Consider the following 11,053-nt stretch of genomic DNA (forward strand, 5'->3'; position numbering starts at 1 on the left):
CTTCGTCCCCTGGTGTTTCCCAGACAGGTTGAAGTGCTCCCCATTCGCCTCAGTCAAAACAGGCATCCCTGGTCGGCTTCCCTAAAAGCTCGATGCTTCGCAAAATAAGTAGCATCTTGACAGGCAAGATGATTGGCCTGTGAAAGATGATTTTCCCAAGAAGCAAATAGGAAGGATTATTGCTGCTGTCATTTTTCTACCGGTGAATCTAGAGCCGACTGATCCAGAAGGACATCAGCTGCATTAACAATGGCTGGTCTGTCTGGGTCATGCACAAATGGTGTTTAATCCCCCCTCTGTGGATGACGATGACCGCTTTTCTGAAGAAGTGGTCATTTCCCTCCCCTTCCAGCTCCGTATATAGAATCCGCAGATGCCCCTGTCCATTTGGCTAGCTTGGCCTGAGAAGAGATGTAAAGGTTGCTCCGAGGCACAATTGAGATGGAACTGTCGCCTCTTTGCCTTTCAAACCTTCCGTACCTGCGCATTAAACACGGGTTCAGTTGGGAGAAGGTCCATTTTTGCTCTGTTTTGAAAGAGGGCATGTATAAGGCTAGCAACTTTGGGTGGGGCAGCCCCCAAGATAACCCCCCCACAAACAGCCTGCCAGTTCAAGACCTGTCCTGGGTGGAAAGCCAATGGACTCCTTATTGTAGTGCTGGATGTGTTATTGTATTTTAAAAACCCCAAAGCTATGAGGTCATTTTCCCTAAATATCTGCAGGGTGGATCTATAAATAAAGGTCGCCAGACTCCAGTCTTTGGGCAACATAATGGTTATTTTGGCCTCACTGGAGTCTGAGGCACACCCAGATGGGGGCTGTAGGAAAAATAACATCCTTCCCTGTAACAGAAGGAGATGTTGACATCTCATTTCCATACCGGCAGAGAATTTGGAACCGGGCAGACTTAAAAGGCCCCCGGAGAAGGCAACCCTCTTCCAGCCCAGGTAGCCCACACTGAACCCCGGCTGGTTGTGGTTCCATTCCAGGAGGATCTAGGTAAACCTATTCCCTGTGAACATCACCTGGTGTTCTCTGCTTTTGTCTCGCCAAGCCTTTGTTTTCGGGCAGAGTGGCCGAATGAGGAATAAATGGAAGGAGGCCACATCTGTGGGCTGACCAGCCCTCTTTCCTGCAGCAGCCAGCAGATATATTTGGGAAGTTTCTCCCCAGTTACATCCAGGCACTGGGAGCCTGGAATGCTACGGAAGCGAAGGGGCTCCCTTGCCAAGGGGGTCTGGTGGTGGGGGATTCACCTTGCAAGCCAATAACGCTCACAGAGAAATGCTCTCTGGAAGTTTCTGGGGGAAACAAATGTTTTGAAAAAGTCTGGAGCAATTCTCCCTGCTTGGGATGGGAAATGGTTAGAGATTGTCTGGAGTTTTTGAGATTTATCCCAGTTGGGAGAATTCTTGGAATTCTCTCTCTCCCATTGGGGAGCTGGGGCATCATGGTTTATCCATTGCTCTTGAAACAAATCATATCCTTCTTAGGAAAGGTGTCGTTGCTATAGATAAAATTCGGAGAAAAAACGTGAAAACTGCCTTTGGTCTCCTTCCCAGGAATACCAGATGAGATGGGAATCTGGGCTGCCCCGTTTCAGTCTGTAGCTAAAATACTCTGAAGACGAAGGACTCACCTTCCCTGGCTGCAAGCATAGAAAGTGAGAGGCAAATTCCATCCGCCTGAAGTGATTTGTTTTCCTTTTGGAAAAGGGTTTTATTCCCTCGTTTCATCTTGTTTTGTCTCAGCCTGAAATTGTCAGAGCTCTGTTTTCCTGTGTCTGGATTCCAAAGGCGGCTCTTTCCTCGGTTCTGGGGTGGTTTAGTCCAGACTGGGGTGGTGGGCAACTGTGGTGACTTAACGACCGGCAGACTTCAGCTCCCAGGATTCCTGAGCCAGCCTTGCAAAGCACAATAATGAGGAAGATGCATACGATTTAAGGCAAGAAAGAAGGCATAGAAAGCGCTCTGACCCCAAAGTGAAAAGATTTGCAGAGCTGCTTTTACCAATTCTGAGCATTTCAGAATTGTAGGGCTGAAAGCATCACCTGAGCACAATGGAGACAACTTCTTGCCTGGAACCTATAATAATCAGCTTTGACCCATTCATTTCCTGATGCTGCCAAACTCCACGAAGCGAGAGGCAAGGTTTAAATTTAGCTCTGAGTCTCTGGCATGGCTGCTGTGCTTCCGAATGGCAGGGAAAGCCTGGGAGAGCAGCCACGAAGACGGGAAGATGCTTCTTCAACAGCCCATGTTGAAGAAGGCTTGGAGGCTGCTCTCCCTATGCTTCGGTCCCATGGGTGGAAGGAGAGGACAGGGCAGCTATGGGGATATGGAGAGATGATCTGCCAGATCCTTCAAGGGTGGAATTCGACTCCAACCCTCAACGTAATGGAGGACTAGCAACGTTGTGGCTCCTTGGTTGGTGTCCCATCATCTAAAGGGGAGAATTGCATGCATTTCATGGGAAGGCCTAACCACCAGCTCGACAATATTTTAAAATGAAATGTGCAGACATGTGCTAAGACAGGAGCGTGGTCCTGCCTTCCTCAGAAGCATTGACCCTAGTTGGACACTTCCCCATAGAATCAAAGCCTCTTCCGAGCCACCAAAAGGCTGCTCATCCCGGTCTTGGATGATCAAAAATCGTAAGTGATCACGGCCTGATTGCCGGTGGGGCTGTGCTCTAAATTATTTGGGGGACGTGCTCCTAACAAGACACACTGAGCTGGTCCCTTGCGACGTCTTGATGCTTAGGAATAAATCCATTTATGTGGGCGGAAAGGTGGTGGTAGAACTGGCTACTTTTCATCCTTGCAGATGAATTAGTTTAATGCATTTTGTTTCCTGTGGTCTGTTCTTACCACTCCCGGTTTCTTCTTTTATTCCAACTCTGCTGTCTTCATTCTCATTGCTTTCTGGAGGCTGCCGCCCTGTTTGCTTTCCAGGAGACCTTGCGGATAAGCCCTCTTTTGCTCCATGCAGGGCTCAGAAGAGGATTTGGGACACCTTCTGTCCCTGCCCAAAATCTGCAGTATTTCCACCCAGGGGCAAGAAATCCCCTCCCTCCTGGTCTTCCCGCAGGGCTGGAGAAGTGGAGAAAAACAGGGCTGCTGCTGCTGCTGCTGCTGCTTCAGGGCCCTCTCCTCCATTCAGAACTGCTGTGTCACCCTTTCCGAGAAGAGCCGTGTGCCCCCCTCCCCCACAGCCTTCCCCTGTAGCTCTTCAGGGAATAATGGAGCGCAGGAAAGCAAAGAGCTTTTTTCCCTGGCAGAGAGGCCAAGCCTGCCGAGGCACGTTCAGGCAGCAGTTCTCCTGCTCCAAGGCGCGGCTTGGGAGGAGATGCGAAAGTAGGTCAAACTGGCCTCTTTTTAGGAATCCCGGTGCCGTTTACCGTCCCCTCATTTTTGCAGGCTTTCCTCTGCGCAGGGGCAGAGCTGGCTTCTTCGGGGCTTCCCCCCCCCCGCCTTTCTCAGAGGAGATGTTCCCCCACGGTGGTCTTCCGGCTGGGCCTTCCCTCGGCTGCTGCCTTGGCCTCCAGGGTGTGGGGCTGGGCAGCTGATCTTACCGTGCCAATCTAAAGCCGCTTCCTCCCGATTTCAGCATCAGAGAAACCCGCGTCCTTAGCAAGGCCCTGCCAAGTTTCACGGAGGAATCCTTTCCCAGTGGAAGGCCGGGTCTCCCCAGTTTTTCTGCCTCCATCTTGATCAAGAGCACTTGGCCCTGTTTCCTTGAGTGCCTCCATTGCAGAATGCAAAACGGTGGATTATCTGCCTATTTGGAAAACTTTGAGCTATGAAGGTAGCTTCTCTTTCCAGGCTAAACCACCCTCAGCAGGGATTTGACCGAAGGAGGAGGAAGAAGCGGGTAGTACTAGTGCTAGTAGCAGTTCTAAGAGTAGTGAGGATAACGTCTGACATCGGCAGGATGTGAGAGAAATGTACTGAGTCTTCCCTATCTTTCGGACTCAGGTTGTTGCCTCCCTCTCTGCAGAACTCTTTTCCTCTTCTTTCAAAGAATAATCATTCGGGCATTGTGACATCTATGCTCATCAAAGGCTTAAGAGCTCCTGACTAATGTGTGGCTGGACCACAACCCAGCAGCCCCCCAAACTCTGGGCTGGAGGCAACGGAGTCCTGCAGCGCCTGAGAGAACTTCTTGCTCTGGGGGTTGTTGAGTGCGCGTCTGCAGAGACCGGGAACGAGAGCAATGGGGACGTGCCTGGTCTTGCAGGGCAGAGCGAAGCCTTCAGTCAGCCGATGCTTCACTGTTGCGCTGCAGTCTGACGAGGCGAACGCAGCCTCTTCCGTGTTGCGCTCACCCTGCCTTGCGAGGAGCAGAACAGCTGCTGATTCCCCAAAAGCTGAGCAGGGTCAGCCCTGATGACTGTTTAAAGCAGGGGTCCTCAACCCCTGGCCCGTGGCCCACTACCGGGCCGTGAGCCATTTGGAATCAGGCCGTGGAAGTGGTGGGTGAGCACCCACCTGCACGCATCCCCCCTTGCACCAGCAGCGGGTGCTCATGCCCGCCACTCGGGCAAATGGAGCTGTGCGTGCACTTGCCCGCTGCTCACATGGAACCATCCCCTCTTCCACCCCCCCATCAGTCCGCAAAGCCGGAGAGGTTGGGGAACCCTGGCTTGAAAGGAAGCGCCAGGTAGGAGGGCCAGGAGAGTAGGACAGACGGAAGTTCACAAAGGTCTCAAAAGAAAACTGCAAGGGGATGTTTTCATTCTGATGGAGTCGGCTGGCCGATTGGCTGTTACTTCACCCTCTCTGTGCCCCTGAAGCAGGCATTGGATGTCTGCCTGCCCTGCCATTCAGGCTGGTAAGAGTGGAGTAAGGAAGGTGAAGGGCTGGGGTGGCACCTGCTTTGGGTTCTTTGTGGGTAGGAAGAGAGGGAGGAAAGGGCGTCCTCCTGGCAGAGGACTGATGTGGCCGGACATTCACCCCTCAACTGCTTTCCTTCTGAGGATGCTGCCTCTTTCCGTTTGCCGGGAGCACCGGTGAGCCAAGTGGCTGCCTCCATGAGGCAAGGAGGCCCCGAGGCAGCGAGTGTCCTCCGGAAGCCTTCACCCAACGGAATTGGCCGGCTCTTTCAGGCGCGCGAGAGGGAGGTGCCAGCTGATGCCAGGCTTGTCCTGGCAGGGCTCTGTCCCAAGGGTCCCCCAACCAGACAGCAGTCTGCTAGCAGGCTCTGCTGGGGAAGGGCAACACCATCAATGCCTCCTCCCAAAGTGAGGGGGGCAGAATAATCAGACCCTCTTGACAGGGGGAGAAAGATGGCAGCCCTCCTCCCGTGCCCAGGCTGGCAAGGCCCCCTCCAACTGCTTGCTGAGACTTGCTTCCTAAGGGAGATTCTCATCTCGCAGGAGAAATTTATATTGATTAAATTGGTTAGTTATAATTGGTTCTGTTGTTATACTGGTTTCTGCTCTGGACCCCCTCAGCCCTACATGTGGCCTTTTGGGGGGGGCAGGTGGAGGGCTTGGAGCCGGAAGGAAGCCGGACCCTCTCCTGGGCTGTGATGCGTGAATTGCTTGGCCCCCAGCCCTGGTCTTTCACGCACCTTGGCAAGAGTCTCCACTCTTGGGAGAAGCAGCAGTTGAGTTCTGCGTCAGGGCTGGGAAGGGCTGGGCGAAGGGGACTCACTTCTCTGGCTGATGGAAGCCCTAAGCGTGGAGCTATCAGGGCTCTCAAAGCCTCTTAAGAAATCTTGGGGGGGGGAATCATCCATCCACACCTATTGGGTTGGCAGGGCTGGGACCCCCACTCCTGTCTGGGCAGAAGAAGAAATGCTGCTGGGTGGAAAAGATGCACACGAATGGCCCTGGGGACGGGTGGGGTGGGGAGACGCCTGTGGTTTCCAAGCAGCCCCCTCTGCCTTCTCTTTGCTGCTGTCAGTATCTGGTGCATTCAGCAGCAGCAGCAGCAGCCCTTTTGTGAAGGCTGACCCTGCTCCCGGCAGGCTGGATCTATGATTTGTCTGCAGCAGGCGAGGAGAGGAAGGCGGGCGGTAGTTGTGTGTGTGTGTTTGTGTGTGCGTGCGCAAGTGTTCAAGTTTTGCTGTGTAATGCACGATTCCAGCCCAAGAGGGCCGAGAGCAAGCGGGGCCTCCTCTCTGCACACCCTCCTGTGCTGGCAGGAAATGTTTTGACTTGCTTGCCTGGGAAGAATGCTGGGCTCCCAGATTTAACGTGTGTTTGGGGCGTGGGAGGAGGCCCCATCCTGTGCCTGGGCTGGGCTGAGAGGAGCTGCTCCCCCGGGAGTCCCAGCGGGCGAGGAGGTAAGGGGGCTTCGTGCTGCCGGGTCCGAGCCTGGCTCAACTCTGCTGCAGTGTGTGTGTGTGCGTGTGTGGGGAGAAGGGGTGTGGGAGATTCAGCTTGTCAACCTTCCTCTCTTCTATGCCCTTAACTTTTCTTCTGTCTCCCTCCGCCTTCCTCTCCGCCTTGGGTTTCCTGCCGGTCTGCCTGATGGCAGGATGGAGGAAATGAAGGCTGAATGGGGAAAAAAAGAGAGGGACTTTTGGATTTTTGTTTAGTCTCTGCGTTCAGCACAGTTTGCTCGGTTTGGGGGGGACCTTTGGGGTTCACTGGGCCAAGAGCGCCGGTTCTGATTTGCTTCCCACTGAAAGCCTTGGGAAGGTGGCCCATTTGCTCACTGCACTGGGGCGGAGTTGATGGGAACGGCCATGTAGCACATCTGGAGAAGGTCTAAGATGGAAGTGCGAGTCATCGTATCGGGTAAGGAAAAACATCTGGCCGGTGCTTTTCTTGTGAGGCACCCAGCCGACGGAGCAAAGGCTGCAGCAGCTGCTGGGAGGCTGCTCTGCTGGAAATCCCGGGGGATCAAAGAGATCCAGAGAGGCCTGAACTTTGAAAGGTCCCAGGGAGCCCCGGGAATCCTGACCCGGAGATGGCAGAGGCGCCTTGCTTGCCTAACTGGCATGGTGGGCAATGTGTGTCTGGTGGACAGAGGTGTGTCATTGTTTTCAGCAGGGATTCAGTGTGGGCCATGAGGTAATGCCAAATGGAAAGCCCTTCTGGTGCCTCTCCTTCTAAAGCTGGTAACCTGATGCCCGGCAGGAACAAACATCCTGAGGTCTGGGAGCAAGGCGAGGGGAGGGAGAGGCCGGCCACAGTCTCCCCGGCTCACTCAAGACAGAGGTGGGAGATGCAGCCTTGTGCAGAGACGGCTGAGTGGGTGGGAGATGCTTTCCTGTTCTTCCCAGGAATGTCTTTGCCAGCATATTGGCCACCACCGTCCTGCCCCCCCCCTTCGGAATGTGCTTTTATCATCAGCAATATTTGGGCCATCTCATGATCGGGGCTGCTTCTGCCTGACTTCTGGGCAGCTGAATGACCTCGCTGGGGTGGGGGTGGGGGATGTTTGCCAAGAGCCCTTTTCTCCTTCGGAGGAGGCAAAATAAATACATGAAATAGGTCCCTGAAGAACCCCCAAAGAAGGGAGCTCTAAAGGACACCGGCTGCTTCTCCAGGCAGGAATGTGAAAAGGCTAAAGCTTTCCTAGGGCGGAGGCACTTCAGGACTGGGCAGTGGCTACACCCTTGGAAGATAGAAGAGATTAACCTCCCCAAAGATTTGGTTATTTCATAGTCAATGATCGATTATTTGGAAGAGGAGCTAACTTCTCCCTGGGGGGGGGGGAGGAGCTGCAGGGCATGTAGGGTCCCATAAAATAAACGGATAACTTCTTTCTTAGATGCCTCTGCAAAACTTTTTTTTTTTTTAGAACTGTTTGCAGTTTGCTAGCAAAGGATGTTCAGTGCACAAAGCAAATCTATGTTTCATTTCCAGGTGCTGAGAGCTTTGTGCTAAAGTAGGCTGGCAGTAAGACCCCCCCCCCAACACACAGACAGGTGTGATAAGAGCAGCAGGTGTTTCCTTCCCAGCCTGGAATTGGGGAGGGACTGGGGTCACCCCTCCCTCATTGGAGCTGATCTTAGAAGGCGCTAGTGCAGCTCTCTCCCTCTGTTTTTCTCAAATTTCCGAGGAGAAGTTAGGAGCATTAACCGAGGTGAAGGCGCATCATTTCTATAATTTTTTTGTGTTTGGCAACACGAGTCTGCATCTCCCACCTCCTCCATGTCCATTTTGCCTGTTGCACATGTAAAATATGCAAGGACTGGCACTCACCAGGACCAACAAGCATGGGAAAACTCTGATTATGCTTCATTTAGTCTCCCCTCGGCAGCTAGTTCAAAATATTTTAGTTCATCCCTGCACTGTGGCTGTTCCGGTCTGTGAGAATTCATTTGGAAAAGATGCAGCTGGAGAAAAATGAATGTGAATTTCTTTAGCAAGACGTATGGAAAAGGCAGGCATTGTGTGCAAACTGTATTCAGTGGAGCACCGATATATGATCTGTCTCGCGCATGTTCGGGTGGAGCCTCTCTGAGGCTTTTTCTCACAGTCTTGTGGTGCCCCAGAGGGGAGGCGTCTCCCTTCGCTGATAGTGGGGACATTTGCAGTTGGTTGCCATAACTGTAGCTTGGATCTTTATCAGTCTGGGAACCAACACTTAGATAGGGGTGGCCGTATGTCTGGGTGCTGCAATTATTAATTTCTTCCCTGAACAGGGAGTTGAACTAGATTAAGGTTTGATTGTTGGACTAGATCAAAGAAGAGGAGGGTCAACCTCTTCTCCAAAGCACCAGAAGGCAGGACAAGAAGCAACAGATGGAAACTAATCAAGGAGAGAAGAAACCTGGAACTAAGGAGAAACTTCCTAACAGTGAGGACAATCAACCAGCAGAACGGCTTGCCTTCAGAAGTTGTGGGTGAGCCATCGCTGGAGACCTTTAAGAAGAGACTGGACAGCTACTTGTCTGGAGTGACATAAGGTCTCCTGCTTGAGCAGGGGGGTGGACTAGAAGACCTCCAAGGTCCCCTCCAGCTCTGTTCTGATTGACTGATTGTTTCCCAACCTTGGCCACAATGCCAGCTGGGGAATTCTGGGAGTTGAAGTCCACCCATCTTCAAGTGGCCAAGGTTCTCCTTCACTTCCATGTGACCTCAGCGTTCACTTTTTCTTCGATTTCTGCAAAAGGCAGATGCGTGCCAGCTCCTTTCCAGTACAGAAGAATGACTTGCTTCACAAGAGACCTTTCAGTGCCCTTTAAGCCGACCTTATTCAGGAGCCCTCAAATGTTAATGCTGCTATGTGACCTACAATAAAAGACCCGCAGCTCCCCCAGGAAGTTTTCCAAAACCCCAAGTGGGGAAAACTTCCCAAAGCAGAGAAGAGGCTAGGATGGACAATCTCTGCCCTCTCCTGGCGATGCTCCTACTTGGAGTACAAAATCCCAGAGCCCAGATGGGAAAACCTCGGCCCTTCCGGAGGTGGAAATGGAGCGCTGCCTGTCGACCCTGTCCTGGGTCTCCTGCAACTTCTGCTGTGGCTCTTCGTGGGCTCAGCCTGAGTCAGGCTGATGTCATGGCGGCTGGCGACTTCCTCCAGATTGTCCTCCCGCCTGGGCGTTCCCTGACCTCGGGGTTTACTCCTACTAGTAAAAGCAACACGTAACTAATTAGAGAAGGAAGGCCTCCTCTGCTTAAAGACATAACCGTCCTCGTCAGCAAAACACAGGTCCGTCCGATGGCCTGCATTTTTGTAAGTGGCAAATTCTATTCCGTTTCCCGAAACTGGGTCTGGGGCCAGCCTGACGGCCCACGCCTTTTAGAGTGGGATAATTCCACAGCTGCCCGTGAGCCGTGGAGTGTTGTGCAACGCCTGGGCTACAAAACAGGGACGACCGGCATCTTTGGCACAGAGAGCATTTAGCAAACAAGGAAACGGCTCATCCCTTCAGGCTTCCAGACGGCTGCTGCAGGAAAGTAGGAGATGGTTCAACTCTCACCCTCCCCCCTGCTTGTTTACCTAGAGGAAAATCCCCCGCCCCTCGGAAAAACAGAATTGCTCCAGATCAGAGGTGAATCAGCCTGTCTGCCCAAGAAAGGGAGGGAACCTCAGGTAGTTCCCCCCAACGAGAAGACCCGCCTACTGGTGGAGCCAAGGATTCTCTGGGCTGCAGGCGTTTTCATTGCACTGGATGGTTCGCAGCTGGAAAACATCTGGGAGGGGAACTGCGCTGCAAACAGGGAGGGGCTGTTCCCTGGGCCTCTTCCCACCAAACCTGCTGGCAGGCAGCAGTTTCCCCCCACGGGATGGCTCTTGTTGGCCAAGGCTGTTTTTTCTGAACTCCTTTTCCCTGGCCACAGAGGGCCACAGACACACCCTCTGCCCCACGGTTGAGTTTTCATCCTGCTGTTTGTGAGTTTTCTCCAGTTTTTCTCCAGGTGGCTTAGCCAGGTGTGCTGGGCCTGGACCCAGGAGGAGGTGTTTGTTTTGCCAAGGGGGTGGCTGGCTTTAATCCTGGATAGTTACTGATCGCAAAGGAGGAGGAAAGCCTCTCGGAGACCTCCCTGCTAAAACCCCCCGAAACCCTAGTCTGGCCTTGGGTCAGTTTCGGCTCTCAATCCAACCCCCCCACCCCACCCCCACCCCCAGCCGGGTTGCATCTGTGCTCAGGAGCTCTTTCTGGGAGGGTGGGGAGAAAGGGGAGAGTAAACCCAGGTGCACACAACGGAGTGTTTGCTAGGACTTTGGGAACATGATTTACAGGATTTGTTTATTTGCCTAAGACCTGCATGCCCCTTGGTGACAGAAAACCAGGAGGCATAAACCAGTTTGAAAAGGGGACGGAATTAGGAGGGGATCTTTTCAGCCAGGGCGAAGCAGCTGAAGGAGAGGGGCTTTCAGAGCAGTTTGCGGATTTTGAAAACAAGGCGACCCCGTGGTTAACAGATCCCAGAAAAAGCACTGAAGAATTTCAGGATTTACTCTATTAAAAAAAATCAGGAGTCTGGTAGTGCCTTCTTTGGTTTGTTTTAAAGAGGTGGAAGGTTTTGTGGGCTGTGCCTCTCCATCTTTGGGGTTTACTGTAACCTAGAATCCTTCCTCGAAACACAACAATTTCCCCATGCCAGATGGGAGGTGCAACTCTTTAGCCACCTAATAACACAACC

This window comes from Protobothrops mucrosquamatus, unplaced genomic scaffold (assembly GCF_001527695.2).
Source record: "Protobothrops mucrosquamatus isolate PMUCROS unplaced genomic scaffold, P.Mucros_1.0 scaffold4, whole genome shotgun sequence".
Lineage (NCBI taxonomy): Eukaryota > Metazoa > Chordata > Lepidosauria > Squamata > Viperidae > Protobothrops > Protobothrops mucrosquamatus.